We start from the raw sequence: 20,056 nt of genomic DNA on the forward strand, positions 1-20,056 counted from the left end.
AGACTTACATGTAGCCAAAGTCAGTAAACCGCAAATTTCGGACACACATCTTTTTGGAACGTTTTCTAATTGTGTTGTACCCAATCAGATATAGTTGATACTTAGAGTCTCATTACAAATTTCAAAACAAATCTCATTATCCAGTGGATTCGTTACCATTGAAGTTCCATACTTCCATATACTTTACATGATAAGCGCTAATAAATTCAAATAAATGCTTTTACACTACGTTAATTTTGTTTCGAGAAGTTATTTTGGAAGATAAAAAATGTTATAGTGGTTACACCTTCACATGGATAGAACACAAAACAGCCATTACATTCACCCCTGAGGTATTTATTTAACTACGAAATGCAACGGAGGAGTACATTGTTTTGACCCTACTGCCGAAATCATGTTAAACATCAAATTTATGCAACAAGAAAGAGATGTGGTGTGCTCTTGTGTACATACAAATAAAAAGTTCAAAAACTTTTATCGTTCTGAACGATGAAGAAAACCGGATGATTTTTTAACTGTTTATAATCATCCCGAGTTTATATATACATATTGGAAAACAACTGCGGAAAACATGGAATCTCCCTTATCAATATAAATTTCATATCGGTTGAGTGGCTTCATAAATGAAAATGCATTATTTCTACCTTTCATAACATCAGATGGGTATACAAGTGGTGGAAGTATATAACTTGGAAACGAGATTGATGTCGGTGGTGTTGCTACGTAACCCAATTCTAGATGAGTAAGTTTACCCTCAATAAATAAATTATCCACTTGTATAGCTTCAGAAAAAGATAACTGTGTCGGGGGTATAATTTGTTCGTCAATATTAATATTCATTTATTGCCAGTTTTCCATCATTTATAATAATGTAATGAAACGGAGAAGACAATCTCGATTTGCGTTCACAACGAAACTGGTTGTTAACAATAAATAGGCTTTACCAATACCAGATCTTGTTCAATCAGAAATTATATTCAACCAAAGCAGTAAATTACGTACTCAAAAGAGCCCTCTGTGCAACTATTTCGAAAGATCGAGAATTCGCGTTAACGTTCAAAAGTCTGAAGCTCTTTATTTACACGCACGATCTGCCGTAATTTTCATAAGAGAGTTAGTGAACATTTTAAACAAAAGAATTCTTTTATATATACGCTATATTCCGCGACGAATTCTTTTAATTTTCAGCTTAGAAATACTAGAATCGAATTGGATTTGAAATTTTCTCTAGAAAATTTTGTCCACTACTCTTGATTGAGTTCTCCTATGTTTGCAATACATTCTGTACTGCTATAGCGGTGTTCTCTGTGTTTAGAGTTTCTGAAAAATATATCGATATGATGTATACTAACTAACACATACACAACTAATGTAGATTGAAATACACATAGAAGAAAGAACATACGCATCATGTGTTGTACCAACGGTTCAAAATCGGATTTGAAATAAAAATGTCCACGGTAGCTCAATTGGTTAGTGCATCAGCCCGGCAAGTCGAAGGTTGTCAGTTCGTCTCTCACCCGTGCACATAAAATTTTTTATTTCAAATCCAATTCGATTCTAAGCTGAAAAGAAAAGAATTCTTTTGTTTAAATTTTTGTCTACACTCGCGGAATTTTGAAAACCGACACAGTTTATGTTTCGTGGATTTTTAAAATTCCATGTGTGTAAGTCCTTCATGCAAATTACGTCTGTCGTCACCGACCACAAAAGTTTACACGAACGGATTACTCTAAAGTGGAGCAGCAAGATGAAATACCTCGAAACATATCGAAGCTTTCAATTGTGGTCAATCAAAATGTAAAGCTGCTCATACGTCGTACGGTTTTCAAAATACCACACGCGTGTGTGATACTCTTTCACCAGTAAACAAGTATACGCCCTATTGTTTGTATGAGGGGACCAGCCGGAAAACAGCTGAAACAAATTTTTGCCTCAATTTCACTAATGTCCACTGTAGCAAACTATACATTCATTAAAATAAAAATGTTCTGACTTATGTCCACTAAAACCATTAACCGTTGTCCAATTTCCTTCGTTATCTTGAACATAACAGTCTAAAGTTAACCGTCCAAATTATACATTTCAGGTATTAAGTGGAAAAAATTAAATTTCGTTATAACAATTGAATCAGTTGACCCGAACTCCCAAAATTTCGCTCTAATTGGACCTTTTCGCATAAAATTGTAACATTATTTTGAAACACTGTGTGAAAACTATGTATAATAATATGCAACATAACTTAAGGTATATGTATATAGTATACCGGAAAAATCCATTGTAAAATTTTCCCTGTGTAAAACTTTCGGTCAATTTACCATAAAAGTTATGAATTTACGTTGGTGTATCATTTGTCAAGTGCCATTTCTAGTAAATATAATATTTTCCTTGGTTTCATGTATATTGCAATATTGTATATATATATCCCGTGCTTATGATTAATGATGCACACTGTATTTTAGAAGAACAAAAAACTTTTTATTGCATACAAATAACAACGGATTTTGAGAGATATACAAAGAAAAAAAAAGAATAAAAAGCAAAACTGAATTTGATTATGTTCGTTATTAATGATTGAAGCCATAATAAAACTAAAAGGTGGAAAAAATGGGAAACTTTATAGTTCAATGACTCATATTAAAGAAAAGTAGAAAAAAAACGTACTGAACATTAGTTCTACTACACAATATTATGCGTATCGCAATGAATATATGAACACCATCCCAATAAAATCGAGCAAATATTAAATATTCGCTCTGCATTCAAATTTTCTCAGGTCTTTTCTTGTGTTCCAAATACTCTACGATTGATATATAAATTTGACGCAGGTAAAGTCTAAATTGAATCAAGTGAGCATATTTGCACGAATGAATGACTACACCATAAGGTAATGATCGCGAAATTTTTCCAACATATTCCCCATTCACAAAATATATTCTATTTCCTATATCATTTGAATTTTAAATAAATTTCATTTTCAAACACATTTTAATATCGCATACATAATCCGTGAACAGCCAGCCGCACGCTGCTAACCGCAAAAATAAAATGGGAAGTTAAAACACGCGTTTCTTCTTCGTTACGTCTCATGACAATTTCGTCAGAATTTAAATTATTATCACCCCACTGGTGATTCACCACACCACTAACAGTAAACTATCAGTTTTCTGTTTCAAAATCAATTTTTCCGTGGATTACTAAAACCTAGCCATATCCATAGCAAATTTTCTTCTTTCTCTTTATTTCTCCTTCATTTATGAATCTCCACATCAAATGCCTGGTTATTATCGTTAGATTAGTTACGCTGCGGTGTTTGTGGTGACGTATTTTATTGCACATAAAACACCAAAGAATATTATTTTGTTTGTAAATTCATTGTTCCATTAATAGTACATTACTTTACCAGAGAAGGAATTTGAATCTTCTTCCAGATGAGTAAAATAGACATTTCCCTAGTGAGGGCAGAAAAGGCACATTCCCTCCCTAGTAAAGTAAAGATTGGTTTTGACTCTATTATAGAGTCTCTATAGGTACACGAACGGAATTTTGAAAACCGACACCTTTCTGTTTCTGTGTTTTACTTGAGTTTCAGATTTCCCCATATTCCGCGAGTGTAATGATGGAAAACCGATTTACAAATAGTACGTTTTATGGTTAACCTCCTTAGTGGATGAAGAAAACTTAGACAATAAAAATAAAACTGTTAACTGGTCTCGATTGACGGGCATGATCTTCCTGGTCCATACATTTCCCGGTTCTTTGTTAAGCAAAGGCTCGATTTCCCGTAATCAAAATTATTTTGTTAATTTTTTGCTGGTAATTAGCTTGCCAGGATACAACATTATTTTTATGTCCGTGTATTGCTCACATTACCAAACCAAGAAAGATCTGATCGTCACCAGCAAATCATATTATTCTTGTGAGTCGCCTTAGCTTGTGAGTCAATCGACGATTTTCACGAAGCCCACTAGCTTCGAAATTGTACAGAGCGTTTGGAAATTGGTGAAATTGAATTCACTTGATATTTCAAAATAATCCTTCAATTCTGTACAACCTGCCATTTATTTGATATTAATTGAACGGGATGGAAAGAACTTAAAAGAAATTAAGGAAGAAAAAAAATCTGCTAATTTTTCCTATTGACTTTTATATCCTGTTTCTATCAATCATATCACCTTTTATCTCCGTTTGTGAGTGCTACACAGCGACACAAAAGGAAGAATATGATGCACAACACTCACAATTTATTTTATTTTGATTGTAATATTGTTTTTTTTTATTCTTCTTCTCTTCATCCTTCGTTCCTTTCAATTTTTCATTCGGAACGAAATCTCAAATCAAAGGCATATAACGTAGATTTTTATTTTTCTTTTCCGAGTTATTGAGTTATATTTTTATTGAATTTTTGTATTGCAACAACAGACGTGTGGAAGAAGACAGAAAGGGAGACCGAAAGAGATAGGGAAAAAAACTGGGGAGTGCTAGTTGAATCCAATTTAAAGAATGGATAAAGTTACTATGACAATAGTAAGGGAAAAATATATTTAAATTGAACTATTTGTAACAAGATATTGCCAGTTTTGATTTTATTTGTTATGTATGTTGTGGGTGACTCTCGTCAATGTGTAATCTAATATGGCTTATTCAGAGATACTCTGCGTCTCGTTGCAAATTTATATTTCTTCTTTATTCATGCTTTTATTGTTCGTGTGAACTATTAATATTTTCGCATTTTGATTTTTTTGTACGACTAAAATTGGAAATGTCAATTAAGCTCGATGCATATGAAACTCCGATAAATGGTCAATTTGGATAATTACAAGAAGCGACATAACTTCGTAAATTTAACGTCCCTTCCAATATCGGACGATATCAATGCCAACAAAAATTATCAAAGACAGCAAACGGAAGAGGTCGAAAGTAAGTAGAAAATTGAATTAAAAATTGTGAAAGTCATGGGAAATATGTTGGGGCATGCATCTTGGACTATGTATTGTGAGTGTATTTTGAATGACCAGTTTCCATTTCTTTTAATAGTTTTATGGAATCATTTGGTCAATTACGTTCAATAAGTTCTGTTTGCAGCTTGCGTCATACGTAATAATGAACAAGAACAGTCATGAAACTGTTTTAATAAAGTCAATGAAATGTACTCTTTAAACTATTAAGCTATTATTTTCGCACCGCAAAAGCGATACGGAAATGCTTAATTTCAGGCCTCTAAACAACGGAAGGAAAAGAGAGTAAAATTATAGATTTTATTGTAATGGTTTGTATTTCTGGTTGCCACTAGATTCAACTCCAAACCCCGAACGTCCAACATCATCTAGCCCAATAAATGCATTGACAATGTCAACAATATAAACCAAAATAAACAAACGAGATATAATCTGCGAAACAGAAACTGAAAATTTGAAAAAATATCTAGTTCAAAAAACTGCGTGATATGTCAGTTAATTTAGATAAGTCTTTATACGCCAACGCTTAGCTTTGGATTGTTTATAGCCCTGAAGATGGTCGTTTGACCGAATGCATGGAAAATAAACAATCACAACCAAAACATAGTGTTTGGATGCATCAAGCAACACAACACTTAGAAGTTGAAGATAGATCTTATTTCACAAAGTTATTTTGTAATGATTTGAATTTTTTGAAAGAACAATTTTTGCACAACCCTCCCAAACCTTTTCTCACTTGTGGCTGTGTTTTTAGCGAAATTTATGATAACATATGACCGTAATTTCATATCTAAAATATGTTTTTTCACCCTTTCCCGCAACTTTTGTGTCGAAAGTTTTAAAATATTTCAAAGAGATCAACAAACATGACCGTAACAAACGTTGGTCTTTAAAACATGTAGCTATATAGCACCGTTCACGACAGTCATTTCATCTATTTATTGAAGAAAATCAGCGATGAATTTTCAAAGTTCAGGAAATAACTTAGGTCGATACGTCATCACAAGGATTTGGCGAACTATTTCATTTTCATTTCGTGTTTTCCTATAATTGGGATTGGAATTGATGAATAAAATCGGAAGCAATATAGCTGAATATACAAGGAAAAGCGTGCGAGATCACACATTAACCAACGAATAAGTATTGCTATGCAAAAGGAGAACGTCGTCACGTAATTTTGGGAACAATTCCGCACCAACGACAGAGAAATTTAAAAGAAATCTTTTATCTGCAAATTTAATTGTTAATTGTTAATTAAAGAAATGAATAGGGTAAGTTACATTCCACGTCGATACGCTAAATGACTAGCAAACCCGTAATTACCCATATAATATCCGAATAATTTCGTAGTCTAGCTAATTAGCCTCTTATTTGACAAAAGAGTCAGTGATGAATTTATCGTTATTGAAAATCAACGTTTGAATTTACCATTGGTCAAAGTATCGTCAATGGAAAATCAGCGATGATTTTTTTTATCCTTAATTCCAATTAGCAGTACCATATACTGATAAAAAATGAAAAAAAAATGTGTCTGCTAATAACTATTCACATTTCGACCTAATAGGCTAACCTATTTGTTTTTCCACTGAAATTTTTAATTCGTTGCCTTTTTAAATAAATTGGCGGAGCAATTTCGATGTTCATGAAGCCATCAAAACAGGTTGATGGTACATGTGTAAATCAAACGTACAATTTTGCATATGTATTATAATGTGTATATACACGCAGGCCCAGATCTGCCATATAATCTCAACCCGGAAAATGCTAACTAGTCCACTTTAGCCAACTTAGTTTTTGATGCTTTTTAAGAAAAGAAAAAAAACGCGCCTTTTCACTTATCGCACCGGATGCGCCTTTTGGTATGGCAGCCAGTCCGGTCCTGAATACACGCGAAAGTAATCAATATTATTTGAAATTCAAATAAATTTCTTCCCTATGGTCAAACAAACAAAACGAAAATTGTAAATTATGATTGAATTATTAACTCTTTCATTAGCCGGGTATTATAATACCGGGGCAATATAAGCGGCTATTCATTTTACCGTTGTACATTTTATCCTTCATACTTCGGTTGAAGCGACCTACCCGCTGGGATGTTTCATAAGCCTCGTAAACTTTACAATAACAAACATTTAAAATTTTCCATTACGTATTCAATTCGGATGATGTAAGGTGAAAAAAATATTACAGGAAAATAATCATACTAAACATGTAAGAGAGTGCTCTCGCATTTATATATATATATATATATATAATATGCAACATGTGTAAACGTCTCTATGTGGATGAAGGTAATTTCGAGTATAGTCACAGCACAGCAATGTTAGATACTATGTTCATGGCCACCCCAAAATTCAGTGTTATACACACATTTAGCATGTAATATTTCGGTGTATGAAAGGGTTCCGAATTATCCAGGAAATGAGATTATGTATGCCAGCATGTAAATTTTCAGAGTCCTTCATGATATTATTAATTGGATGTATTGCAATAACAGATGAAAGGGAATTTTCTGTTCACATAATGAATATATACTAACTAACTACGAGGAGGATTTTGAAAAGTATATAATTACGAACATGCGAATATATGTATACTCTTAAATGTCAGTGGCGCCGAGTATATTAGGGATGACGGGTAATTAAATTTTATTTCGCTATTACTAGATATACCGGTGTACCTTTGTTGTCCAAAAGAAATATGCAGCCAAATTGACGAAAACATTTTATATTTATTGAAACGGCTAGTCATCTGATATCGATAACGACGACAAGAACAAGCAATGAGCATCTGGTAGTCTTCGCTTTAATATCGAATAGTTATTTACGTCACAAGTGTTTCATTTTCGCGTGACGTATCAAGTTTTTCATGCTTGTTATGGGAACTGAAAGTAAAAAAAATGTCAATTTTACTTTCGTTTACCATAACAAGCATGAAATAGTTATTTACATGCTACATGCGTTGAAAGCCGTACTTTTCATGTTTTAAGCACTTCTTTCGACGCCCTCAGCATGTAATAAATATTATGCACGTATGACAAAGCGGTCGAGGCTTGCCGAGACGGCTTGTCATACGTGCATATTCTTTTTTATCGCATAAGCGAAAACGAGACAACAAGATATGCGAATGACACTTTGACAATTTACAGAAGTATAATGTTTGTTTATATATCCTAGGTGAATAATTTTTCGGGGAATCACACCGCGTATGTGATAAAATCCATTACATAACTCGGAATAAAAATGAAAAGTCTTGTTTTCGTGTGTTTATTGACCTCGGCTTCGCCTCGGATCGACAAAATTCACACAAAAACTCTACTTTTCATCTTTTTATCCCTAGTCATATAAAATACTATTAAATCACAAAGGTCGAAAATTATCGAGAATCACCGAGAATTTTAAAAAATCGTTTTTTGACCCGAGTCTTTAACATTCGCCTTTCATCGAAAATCACGAAAAACACCAAAAATTATCAATTTAATCCGAAACTAAGCACCAAACAAACACAAAATGTGTCGATTACTTCAGGAACACACAAAAATATTGCAACAACACGACAACGATTCTTGACAGCGTTCGTTTTTGAAGAGAGAGAAGTCTCTCAATTTGCTATGTCTACTACAATATGATCAATTTGTATCATATACACGGCGCTTTCCAGTTTTTTAACTCTAGGTGAGCAATTTCCAATATTTAATCCCTAGAGATTACAAATTTCTCTATGTGTTAGCGGGAAACATTTTGACATTTTCTAAATATCTGAATTCGAATAAAAGTCGTGTTTTCGATCAAAGGCGAATGTAAAAGTATGTTAAAATAGTGAAGAGATAGATTTTGTATTGAAAAACCTGTGGATTTTTAGGTATTTTTGATCTTTGGTCAGCTTGCCAAATAATTTTACATGCTACATGCGTCGAAAACCGTACTTTTCATGTTTTAAGCACTTCTTTCGACGCCCTCAGTATGTAAAATCCATTACATAACTCGGGATCAAAATGAAAAGTAGAGTTTTCGTGTTTTTATTGACCTCGGCTGCGCCTCGGATCAACAAAATTCACACGAAAACTCTACTTTTCATCTTTTTATCCCTAGTCATGTAAAATACTATATATTAAATGATATTTCGTAAGATTTGCGACGAATTTTTTCTTTAGAAATTTTATGGAATTTTTGGGAAGTCAACGAATTTAGTTCCCTCAAAATAGGTGCTAGGAGTAGAGTCATGAACAACCAAAGGTACCGTCGTGTTTCCATCTCTTATTTACTTACTTTAGTTAACAAAATGGACTACACAAATAAGAGATTGATAACGCCATAGGTGTTCTTGACTGTATGTAATTTAAATGTCGGACTACACACAAAATATTAGAGTAAATCAAAATCCAACTGGATCATGTGTGTCTTTGACATCGTGAACTACACGCCGCTGAACATTGTTAAATCAAAATACCAAATTAATATTTCGTTTAAAAAAAGGTGAAAAATGAGGGAGATTTATATAATTTGAAATATTTAAAATGAATTTTTTCACATTTAATATTTTCATAATCTTTTGAATTTGAATACTCCATCATTATTATTTCGGAAACTTGTTGCCCTTTCGACTTAATTAGAGTAAATTGCAACTTTACGAAATAAAAATAGAGCGAGAGGTAAAATGCAGTAATAATCATGAGCGAAGCTTGTGGAGCAGTTGTCTAACAAACGCAAAACAATATACACAGAAACTAATCTTTCAAAAACTACGCTTCGTAAGAAACTTGATAACCAATTTTCCGATCCTGAAACATTGCCTTGGCGACACAAGACAAAATTGCACAATTTCATATTTTATCCTCCTAACCATTAAAATTAATCAACTGAGCCATTTGCAAATTTTGATAAAAACTCTCAAGAGTTGGTGGTATATTATTAAAAAAGTGCTTTGCACGAACTTCCGGGGTCTCGAACTCTTCAAAGTTTATTGCATCATAATTCTCACGAAGTTAGAGGATACATATTTCTCGCGAAGCCGAAAATTTCCATAACCGACGGAGTATTTTGATTAGTTGGCTACAGAAATTTTGCTGACGTTACTTAATAAATTTAAATTTGTCTTAAAATCGAGGGATACCATCTTGCTAGTATTAAGTATATTGATGATGTCATGATTGGTATCGTTGTGAAGCTTAGACCTCAGCCTAAACTGCTTATATATTTTTGCGATAAAAGGAGTCTTGCAATAGGGGCCATGCAGTTACCACTGTTTCATGTGTACCCCAAAAAACCGAAAGACCGATCTAATAAAAAATTTCCCTTAATTTGTTGTTACTCGTGACTACTACTAAAACTACTAACCTGTCCACGAGATGTCGAATAAAACTTTTTTCATTTGCGCGTTGTGTTTTGCCTTATTTTCTCCCCTCAATAGGCCATGATAAAATTGCGCTTCCTTGACGACTGGTCGAATGACATTTCTAGTGAGAAAAGTGCATCACTTTCTTTCCCGTGGGGAGAAAATAGAGCTTTTCTCATTCGAACTGTCGAACTGTTTTCGAAAATGATGTGGCGAATCATGTTTTCGTTTCGTGGAGAAAAGCGGCAGAATTCAACATGTATGCATGAAAAACGTTGCGTTGACATCTGAGAGAATAATAAATCCAACTCGAGCGAAATTGTTGGAATTTCGCTCGAGTTGGACTTATTTTTTCTCCACTCTGTTAACAAATATTTAAGCTCACCGTAAAGCCCTCACACTTTGCAAAAGAAAAAGTTCCAAAAAAGAAATTAATTTACTATAAGTACCGGTACCTTTATGGTTTTAGAAGTGTGTCGAGAACCAGTGCAAATACAAGGAAATACCCAATTGTTCAGGTAAATATGTAAAAAAAACCAAATATTTACCGGAGCAATTAGACATTTCTTTCAAGTTTGTGACACCGTTTTTCCGGATGCGATACTCACTTAAAATGATCAAATGCTTTTTTGGTTGTTAGAAATTTCCATTTCTCTGTTATTACCACAATGTATTCTCGTTTGTGTGTTATCGTAATAGGAAAGTATAATTAAATTAGCTCAATAAATCAAACAATAGAAGTAAATACATAAATACTAAACTCTCTACATATATATATGGATATATACATAGCCGTACATTCTTCGTTCGTTTATGCGATTGGAATGTATGTGGAATTTCGTTCGAAAGGAATCGCCACACCGCAGAATTGAATTTGTTTGGTAATGATTTTGGTTTGTTATATTGATTCAGTATCTGTTCAGCGAAAATAACGTATTTAGTCCGTATGTGGTCAACAAATCTAGTCATTATAGACCATAAATCATGGTGCAGAATTTACGTTTTTTTTTAAACAAAATTATTCGACAATCTATATCGGCTGGAAGAAAGAAACCTGTATGGAATGGGAGTTTTTCCATCGAGCCTACCAAATTTGAATTCAATTATTAATGCTTGAATGTATATAGATATAGATATATACGTACATACCGGCACACATATTCATTTTTCATGCTAGTGATGCGAAAATCCTTATTTTGTCCACTATGAAACGTTGTGAAAATGGCGTTTTGTTGTCATTCTCAGAGGCGAGATCATTTTCTATTCTATTTTCTATTTATATCATTTTCTTCAAATTGGACAAAAATGCGGATTTTCGCAAAACGCAAACGTTGTGTTCACCTCGGGGAGAAATAGGAAATCCCACCTTGAGCGAATTGCAGCCCTGGTTTCGCTCTGGTCGCAAACTTTCGCTCTTGGAAGAATTTCCTATATTCTCCACTTAGTTAACAGATAACTATTATATGCAATATACATCCATTGAGTAGGTAGAAAACGGTGCAAATTTATTGTAGGCACCGTATACTACGGTGAATAGACGCAATTTTGCAGAATTTAATTTAATGCTTGCCAAACAGTAAAAAAAAAACTTGTTTAGTAGTCACCAGACAGACTGTGCCGAACAAGCTCAGACTAGAGTAATATTGCAGACAATATACGGTTGATGAAGTTTTAATTATCTTCATGTTTTGTTGAACAATATGATGCAAGTTGAAAAGGGATGCTGATTATGTTGTCCCGATTATATACAGTTTCACTTTTGGTTTCACTTTCTTATACATCTGTTTATTATGTTAAAGGTTTATGGCTCGGTGTGTATACATCCGATATTGTGCAAGTCTTGCGTGGAAAACTGTGAATGCTTGTTTTCGTTCAATTGTTTCTTCTCATTTTTGTTTTTGGAGATAAGAACCATCACAGTCGATGTTTCGGTTGCTGATAAAACAACATTTACTGTAGAATATAGTAGAAAATGGTGAATTTACTCGTTACATGAGGAGCGATATTTAAAATGTAAAAGCGAGACTGTCTACAGATTTTACGAAATTATAGTCTCGTAAATAACCACTTCAAAAATCAACAATAAGGAATTAATATTTTGAGGGTACATGGATGAATTCAATGAATTTGAAAGTTATTGAACTCATACATTTTGGGACAATGTAGAAATCTAAATTTACGAAACGGTTACTGGCAATAGTTGTTTACTTCTGCGTTTATTAATTTAATTTTTCAAACTTTGAGGGGGTCGGCAAGATACCACGACAGACTTATCAAACAATAAAGGAAAAACCATTGAAATTTAGAGTCACGACTATCGATGCTTATTATTTTGTTTTTATCACAAAAACTGTTGTCTGTTGTTTTGATTTATGGAATGATGTTCTGTTGTCTCATGTAATGAATTACTTTCGCAGCATCCAATGTAATCTACTATTCCTGTCTTACACTGTCAAACTTGACAGTAAAACAAAATAAAAATCTGAATTAGGTTTCTTGCGCGATGCTATGTGTAGCTGATGTTAGAATCAACGCAATGGACTCTGAGGAGAAGCCCAAAGAAGGGAACGATATACCGTGCTAGTCAAATTCATTGTCAAAGTATACCCTCAAGTGCTCGATATTATCTGCTCCTTTTTACTTGCCATATTCAGTCGTACTTTATATCTGCAGTTCGAAAACTATTATTTTCTCACCGCAAAAGCGATCCGGAAATGCTGAATTTCAGGCCTCTAAACAACGGAAGGAAAAGAGAATAAAATTGGATGATTAGTAAATGTATTTCTATAAAAGGAAATTGACATTGGAGACGGAATTACAACGAAATTTTTAAATAATTTCTTGTATGCAACTCACAGCGACCAAACTTATTTGCAAAGGAGCCATAGTAACCTTGCCACATAATTCATACGATAGACACTAAGCCATATGTGTATGAGAACCAATGTAATCCAACGAACGTCAACACAAGGTATGGTCGAATGTCAAACTTCGTCTGAACAGACCATACCTCCTGGTTTGTACATTCATTGATGTAACCGTCAGCCTTTTTAGAGTTACACTCACATTTTACCATAAAAGAACGTTTGCGAAATCTTATCGATCATATTGGTCGTCGTTTTGATTAACAGTTGACTAGCCGTTTCCAACGTCTGTGACAACACAACGATAAATATGATACAATTGTTATTAAAAATTGGCTCCAACGTCACAGGCTTGGGATAATAGTCCTAAACTCTCAGTAATATTAACAATGGATTGCCTAATTGCATTGAATATTCATAAACACCTAGCTGCTTTATCCGCTATCTGCATCAATTGTGCTACATTTTGAAAATATAATGTACGGTCATTGTGTTACCATTGTAGCCATTCATATTTTACAATGGTTATATTGCGCATAATAATACGCAAATCATACAGGGCTTTAGACAAATTGATATACTCCTACGTGTATGTTATAGTTGCAGTGGTGTGGCAGTGTTCATTAAATTAATAAATGCAACATTCATCCATTTGGTGAAAGGGCGTTAAGAATAATCGTCTGCTGTTACGAAAGTTTAAATAAAATGGAACAACCATGGGTTGCCTATGGTTGCATTAAATGCATGATCCTGCAAACAGTTGCTGTTTATGTATTTTGGATTTAGGAACGGCTTAGAAGCATAAATTCAGTTTTGTTTAGAATACTTTCGACTAATGCCAGGGCCGTAGCTGTACCACAGTTAAATTATGTGTTAGGTATAACACTAAATAATACATGAAAATGAAACAAAAGAAATAACTAGGTCCCACCTGTTGGGTAGGTCAGATCCCTTGACAGTTTGTCTGAGCTTCCCAATAGTATTTTTATTGGCAATGATTTATTGATTTATTTCAATGAAATGTAATTTTGTATGTTGATGGCCACAAAAACGCAGTTAGAAGAAGAACTACTAGAACGGTCTAATAAATCTGTCATTGATGATTTAATTCTGTTTAGTTTCACTGAAAATCTTCGAAATTTTGTATAATATAAAATGTCCCGGTAAAAATTGACGTATGTTTTCAATAAAATTTAAACTCGTGTGAATTGCGGCTTTCGCTTCGCTCTGGCCGCAAACTTCACACTCTATAATTTTGGTTCGGTTTATTCGGTTTTGTTTACAAGGCTTTAACAAGATTTTAACAAAGAGTAGAAAAGGCTTCTTTTGAGAACTACTCCCAGATGGTTGAACCGATACCACCCATTTTCGCAAGGTTCTGAAAGAACAGGTTAAGACACTTCTGAGTTGATAACTAAGGCGGTGACATGCAGATGCTTTTTATTGAACAGACTCATTACAGATTGTTTGAAATGTCAACCTGATAAAAACTTTTTTTTTTCAAGTTGACATTTCAAACAAACTGTAATGAATGTGTTCAACAAATGTATCTATTTGTCAAAATGACCCATGTTTTCAACTCATACACACTCGTTAATTTTTGTTCTATTTATTCGGTTTTGTTTACAAGGCAAACATCAGCTTGTTCGTTAGAACCTAACCTTAGGAAAAAATTCCATTCTCCACCAAACATTTTATTAAATCGGTTGAGAATTACTCCAGTTGTCGTGTTAACAAAAAACAGAAAAGGCTTCTTTCGAGAACTACTCCCAGATGGTTGAATCTATACCTCCCATTTTCGAACTTGACCTGAGGATTTCACTACTTCGTCGAATAAAAAAAAGTTTTGAAAATCGGTTGAAATTTGTTCCGGTTAGCGTGTTAACAAAGAGCAGAAACGGCTTGAACCGATACCGCCCATATTCGAACTTGGTCTGAGGATTTCAATACTTCGTCGATTTTAAAAAAGTTTTTGAAAATCGGTTGAGATTTACTCAAGTTATCGCGTTAACAAAGGGCACAAAAAGGAACGTGTTGCGTACGGTGTATTTTCTTTTGTAAAACCCATGATTTACAGTCAAGGGAATAATAGAGTGGTTATAGTAGCTTACATTTAGCAAAGTGTATTTTCTGCGTAGCCTAGGTTGATGTCACGCTTTACGCATTTCACCAATTTATTAAGATTGTACAACGAATTGTAAAATCGGAGCTAACCTCCCCATTCCTTTCTATCCGAAATTGCGAAATGACATGAACACTTCAACGTAAGACAATTCATGTATGAAAATTCAATTTTAAAACATCAATTTTCTTTTCCCGAAAAGTAATTTTCACATTTGAATTTTCCATTTACGATTTTTTTTTAAATAAAATAAATTTCATATAAATGAATGTGTTGTGCGAAGGGAATAAAAAATCAATCATTTCAGCCAATCAAACATTTTTCGGTATGTGTATTAGTTGGAGTTCTGGTAAAATGAAAATGGCATAAATGTTGGTTAAATTGGCAGGAAATTTTTTTTTTATCAAAAGTGGAATAATGTGTTCATCATGAATAATAAACTGATGTTCTTTTATTTATAATTATGTTCATTATATTTTCGATTTTCGATTGTTGTTGACCCACTCACCGATATTGCAATTGTTTCGATAGTCGAATCATTACAAATTTCCGATTTTATCAATTAAATTACAGTAGCCGACTTCTAATTTTGTACACTATTTCGATTGAGCTGTTTGACCTGCTGGTCCATGTAAACAAACAAAGTCAGTTAATTTTATAATCAGGAGAAGATAAAAATGGCAACAGTGGTTTGTTTATTATCGTTAACAATAAAAGTCGTATATATTCGTTGTTTTTGACAGAGTGTGCCATCGATATAAAATATAGTAGAAGGTAACGTCGCTACGGCGCAAAATTTGAAAATGTAAATTTAAAAAAATTACAATTTTCTATGAAAAGATTTTGTTTCGCATGAAAAACATGTTTCACATGGAAAGTATGTTGCGCATGGAAAACATTTTTCGCATGGAAAGCATGTTTCGAATGGAAAGCATGTTTCGAATGGAAAGCATGTTTCGAATGGAAAGCATGTTTCGAATGGAAAGAATGCTTCGAATGGAAATCATGTTTCGAATGGAAAACATGTATTGCGTGGAAAATTTATTTTCTAATTTAATCAGCATGGTGGAACTTCATAACGTGAATATCATTAAATTTTTTGATTTGAACCTTCGAGTCCCTTTATGTCGATGGCATTCAATGTCATCCTTGTCGTCGAGCTTCTCATTGGTTCTTACTTTTTCTTTGAATTCCGATGATTCGTTTTATAATTTCGAATTTTGGTATTCACCTAATCGTAGATTTTTCTATGTAATATTCCAAAGTCTGAGCATCTAATTTTTTTTATCTACCTAGGTGAAATAATAGCAGTGAAAAAGTGCTATTATTTCGCCGTCGGTAGATAAAATAGCGTATTCACCTCTGTCCAAATGTTTATTTAGACACTTGGGGTTATAACATTCGCCTTCGGCTTATGCAATAACTCACCAAGTGTCTAAATAAACATGTGGACAGAGGTGAATAATTTACTGTTACATGCTATATGCGTCGAAAACTCTACTATCCATCTTTTTATCCCTAGTCATGTAAAATACAATTAATAAGACTTTACTCTACGTCTAAAATGATTTTAGTTTCTAAATAATCTAAATATTTGCATTATATGATTCATGTACCGAATTCGGATTGAAACAAATGTTCGCACGATGCTAGTGATACATTCGACTCACATGAGACTCTCCTTAGTTGTATAAATGATGGAATTTGTGTATGTACTGTCCTTTGACAAGAGGATCGCCACGGTTCAGCAGGGGGTTTTGAACATTTGTTTTTTACACGTTGGCACACGTGCTCTTGTCAGATTCAAGATTCTTTTTACGAAGGTTACGCTGATTATACTTTGTGAAAAAGGCCAATACCTTGCAAATATGTCACATCTTGGACAGAATTTGACACTGCAATATCTGCAACATGAAAAAACTAAATGTCCGAAACCCCCTGAAACCCCGTGCTTCCACCTACGTAATATACACAAACTAGGTGAGCCAATCTTAATTTATTGTTAACGATAATAAACAGACCACTGTTGCCATTTTTGTCTACTCCTGATTATAAAATTAACTAACTTTGTTTTCATGGACCAGCTGGTCAAACAGTCGAATCGAAATTGTGCACAAAATTGAAAGTCGTGTACTGTGTTACGAAGATGAATTTTTTTAAAGATATGTTACGAGGGGGTAATAAACATAGATAAAATCATGCACAACAATTCTATTCAATTTCAATTTACATTCACCCGAATTACTAATAATGTAAAATGTTCACGTGGTCATATCATAAATGACAACAACATAGAATTTTTCACTTTTTTCGATGGATTTAAAAACTGTGCCGTTAAAAACTGTTTTCAGCCGTACAGGTAACATCAACTTTTGTCCTCAGTTTTCGCAGCGACTACGTTGTAATTGCTGTAAAAACAGTTAACGTTTTCGAAACAAAACTCTGGAGCGTCGTATATATCCTAGTAGGATATCTCCTTATTTCTACCAATTTCGCTGCTGCTGCTTAACGACACTACTGACCTATTCAGTGTCCTCTTCTAAATGATAATTGTAATAGTCTGACCCTTTTCTCATTTCCCAGAGCCTAATTTGTGAGTAGACGTGGTACTGAGTGAAGGGTTTTTCTCCAACTGATGGTCTGTCTTAGTTCTGTATATCATTACGTATGAAATACGTGTCGTATGTTTATTTTGCCATTGCAGCAATAATGCACATTGAAAACAGTAGTTTTCCACTGTACAATCACATATTCGTCTGGTTTGTATGCTTCATTTAAATCAATTTTCCATTCTAGCCAAAAGATAACCATCGTCCAGACGTACAACAGTTAATTACACGGGGATAGCTATTTACAAACAAATTTAAAACTCACGCACTACAATCATTTATGCCTAGCATTACAATTATTCCAAGGCAACAACCACTTTAATCAAGAAAATAAGATTGTCCATATCCATACACTATTTTCCATGTTTAATAAATTAAATTTACACGAAAAGAGTATGGCAGACTGTGTTAATACATAAACAGTAAAAGGGTGATGGTAAAATTGTAAACTTTACGTACTACTGAATACATACTTAGCAAAGAAAAGTTACTCTACCCTTCAAATCATTCCGGTTTCGGTTAAAAAAAATCATCCCAACCCACGATTTATGTAAATTACGTTTTCCTCATTGAAAAAATATGCGTGCCAACCATCAATAACAACAACAAAAAAAAATAACCGAAAGAGAAAACTTAAAATTGCCCTCATGTTTAACCAATTAAAGGATGTATTTAACGAAATTTGATTGCATTCGATACATGGTCGGTAGGCTTTGTGGTGTAAGTTTTTTAATTGATTTTTTTTCGGTGAATGTTTGTGTACTTTCGCACCATTTACGTCTATAGTAGCATATTCATTTGAAAAAAAATAGGAAATTTAGGTAATGTACATGAAGATGCGTGCGTGACTAGCATACATAACCTTTGTGCCATGTAAGGGACGAAACTCCAGCACCAGATATACCCTGCATAAAGTACATGTCGAACAATCATGGCGATTTAATCTAATGTTTAATTTAAATCTTTCGTTTCGTTTGCTATTTTTCATTATGTGGTCAGATAAGCTTTTAAAGTGGTGGTTTGTCTATGAGATTTAACCACATTTTGAATATAGCCGGTAGCATGGGTATTCGTTACATGATGAAATCTGTTTTTGTTATGGATATGAGGCTATCGTGGCCGATTTCGAGGAGTGGATCCACTGAAACAAACAATAGTATTTTTCCTGACCCATGCGAAAGGGCTTTTTAGCGAATTTGAGACGAGTTCTGGAATTGAATTCGCTAAAAATTCGCAAATTGTACGATATTTTGTTCTTGTGTAACGGGAAGATAACTCTGCAATGAAGCAAAATGAATCTAGTAGTAAGTAATAAGAAAGTGGTACTACGACTCGGAGAGGATGTATTTTACACATGCTATAAAGCGTTACTTTTGTTTCAAGCGAACGTTTTAGCTAAAGTGGTGAGTTAATGTGTCTACTCCAAATGGGTTGAAAATGCTTCATGGTCAAGTCACATTAATTATATTTGTACTGAGGATTCAATTTATCGCTACAGTGGTTTTCGCATTAAAAATTTACGTTTTTAATTTCCCTTTTCTACGTCACAACTGGCCTGCTGAAAATTTGTAGCAAACATTTCCATAAAGCTTCCGGTGCATAAATTTGTTTAATCCATATTTTTGAAGACATAATACCATTTCAAACATAAAAGGATAATAATAAAATGTATATCCTCCCCCACTACTCTTTTACCACCAACCGAGAAGCCTCGTATCAGTCTTTTAATAAAATAAAATAAAACAAAAACCACATTGCCTTTCGTTGTTCACTTGAAAGTTTTTGAATATTGTCTTTTCTCAAAAGGACCTTTAACATGCTTTAGAAAATGAAAATACACAATCAAAGGTAACACAAAACAGTCAACTTTAAAAGACAACAAAAGAGTTGGAAGCTCACACAAGTTTATACAGATAACCCTTACAGGATATTACACGTATAGAGAAAAGGGGTTATGTTTTTGAAAAGCACTTGCACTACTCCCTCTTTAAGAACTGGAGCGCACAAAACGTGATTACATTGTATACATAGTTTGATATTGTGTTCCAGAGCGTAGACTGTACGCAGAAAACAAAAATAAACGGAACAAGCACGTCAAACTGACTACATGGGTAATTGGAGAGACCCGCTCAATATTGCATAATATATGTGTCTAGAGAGCATTTTTGC

At 33.7% G+C, this 20,056-nt stretch overlaps 1 long non-coding RNA gene across 1 annotated transcript; it reads right to left on the reverse strand.

Moving 5' to 3' along the window:
* Window positions 1-11,601: 11,601 nt before the first annotated feature.
* Window positions 11,602-13,284, reverse strand: LOC119068091. Its single transcript, XR_005086091.1, has 3 exons — window positions 13,249-13,284; window positions 12,072-12,073; window positions 11,602-11,732 (listed from the first exon to the last, which is right to left on the reverse strand). It is a non-coding gene; the product is annotated as an uncharacterized LOC119068091 (long non-coding RNA).
* Between the last annotated feature and the right edge of the window lie 6,772 nt (window positions 13,285-20,056).

Source organism: Bradysia coprophila, assembly GCF_014529535.1.
Source record: "Bradysia coprophila strain Holo2 chromosome X unlocalized genomic scaffold, BU_Bcop_v1 contig_173, whole genome shotgun sequence".
Lineage (NCBI taxonomy): Eukaryota > Metazoa > Arthropoda > Insecta > Diptera > Sciaridae > Bradysia > Bradysia coprophila.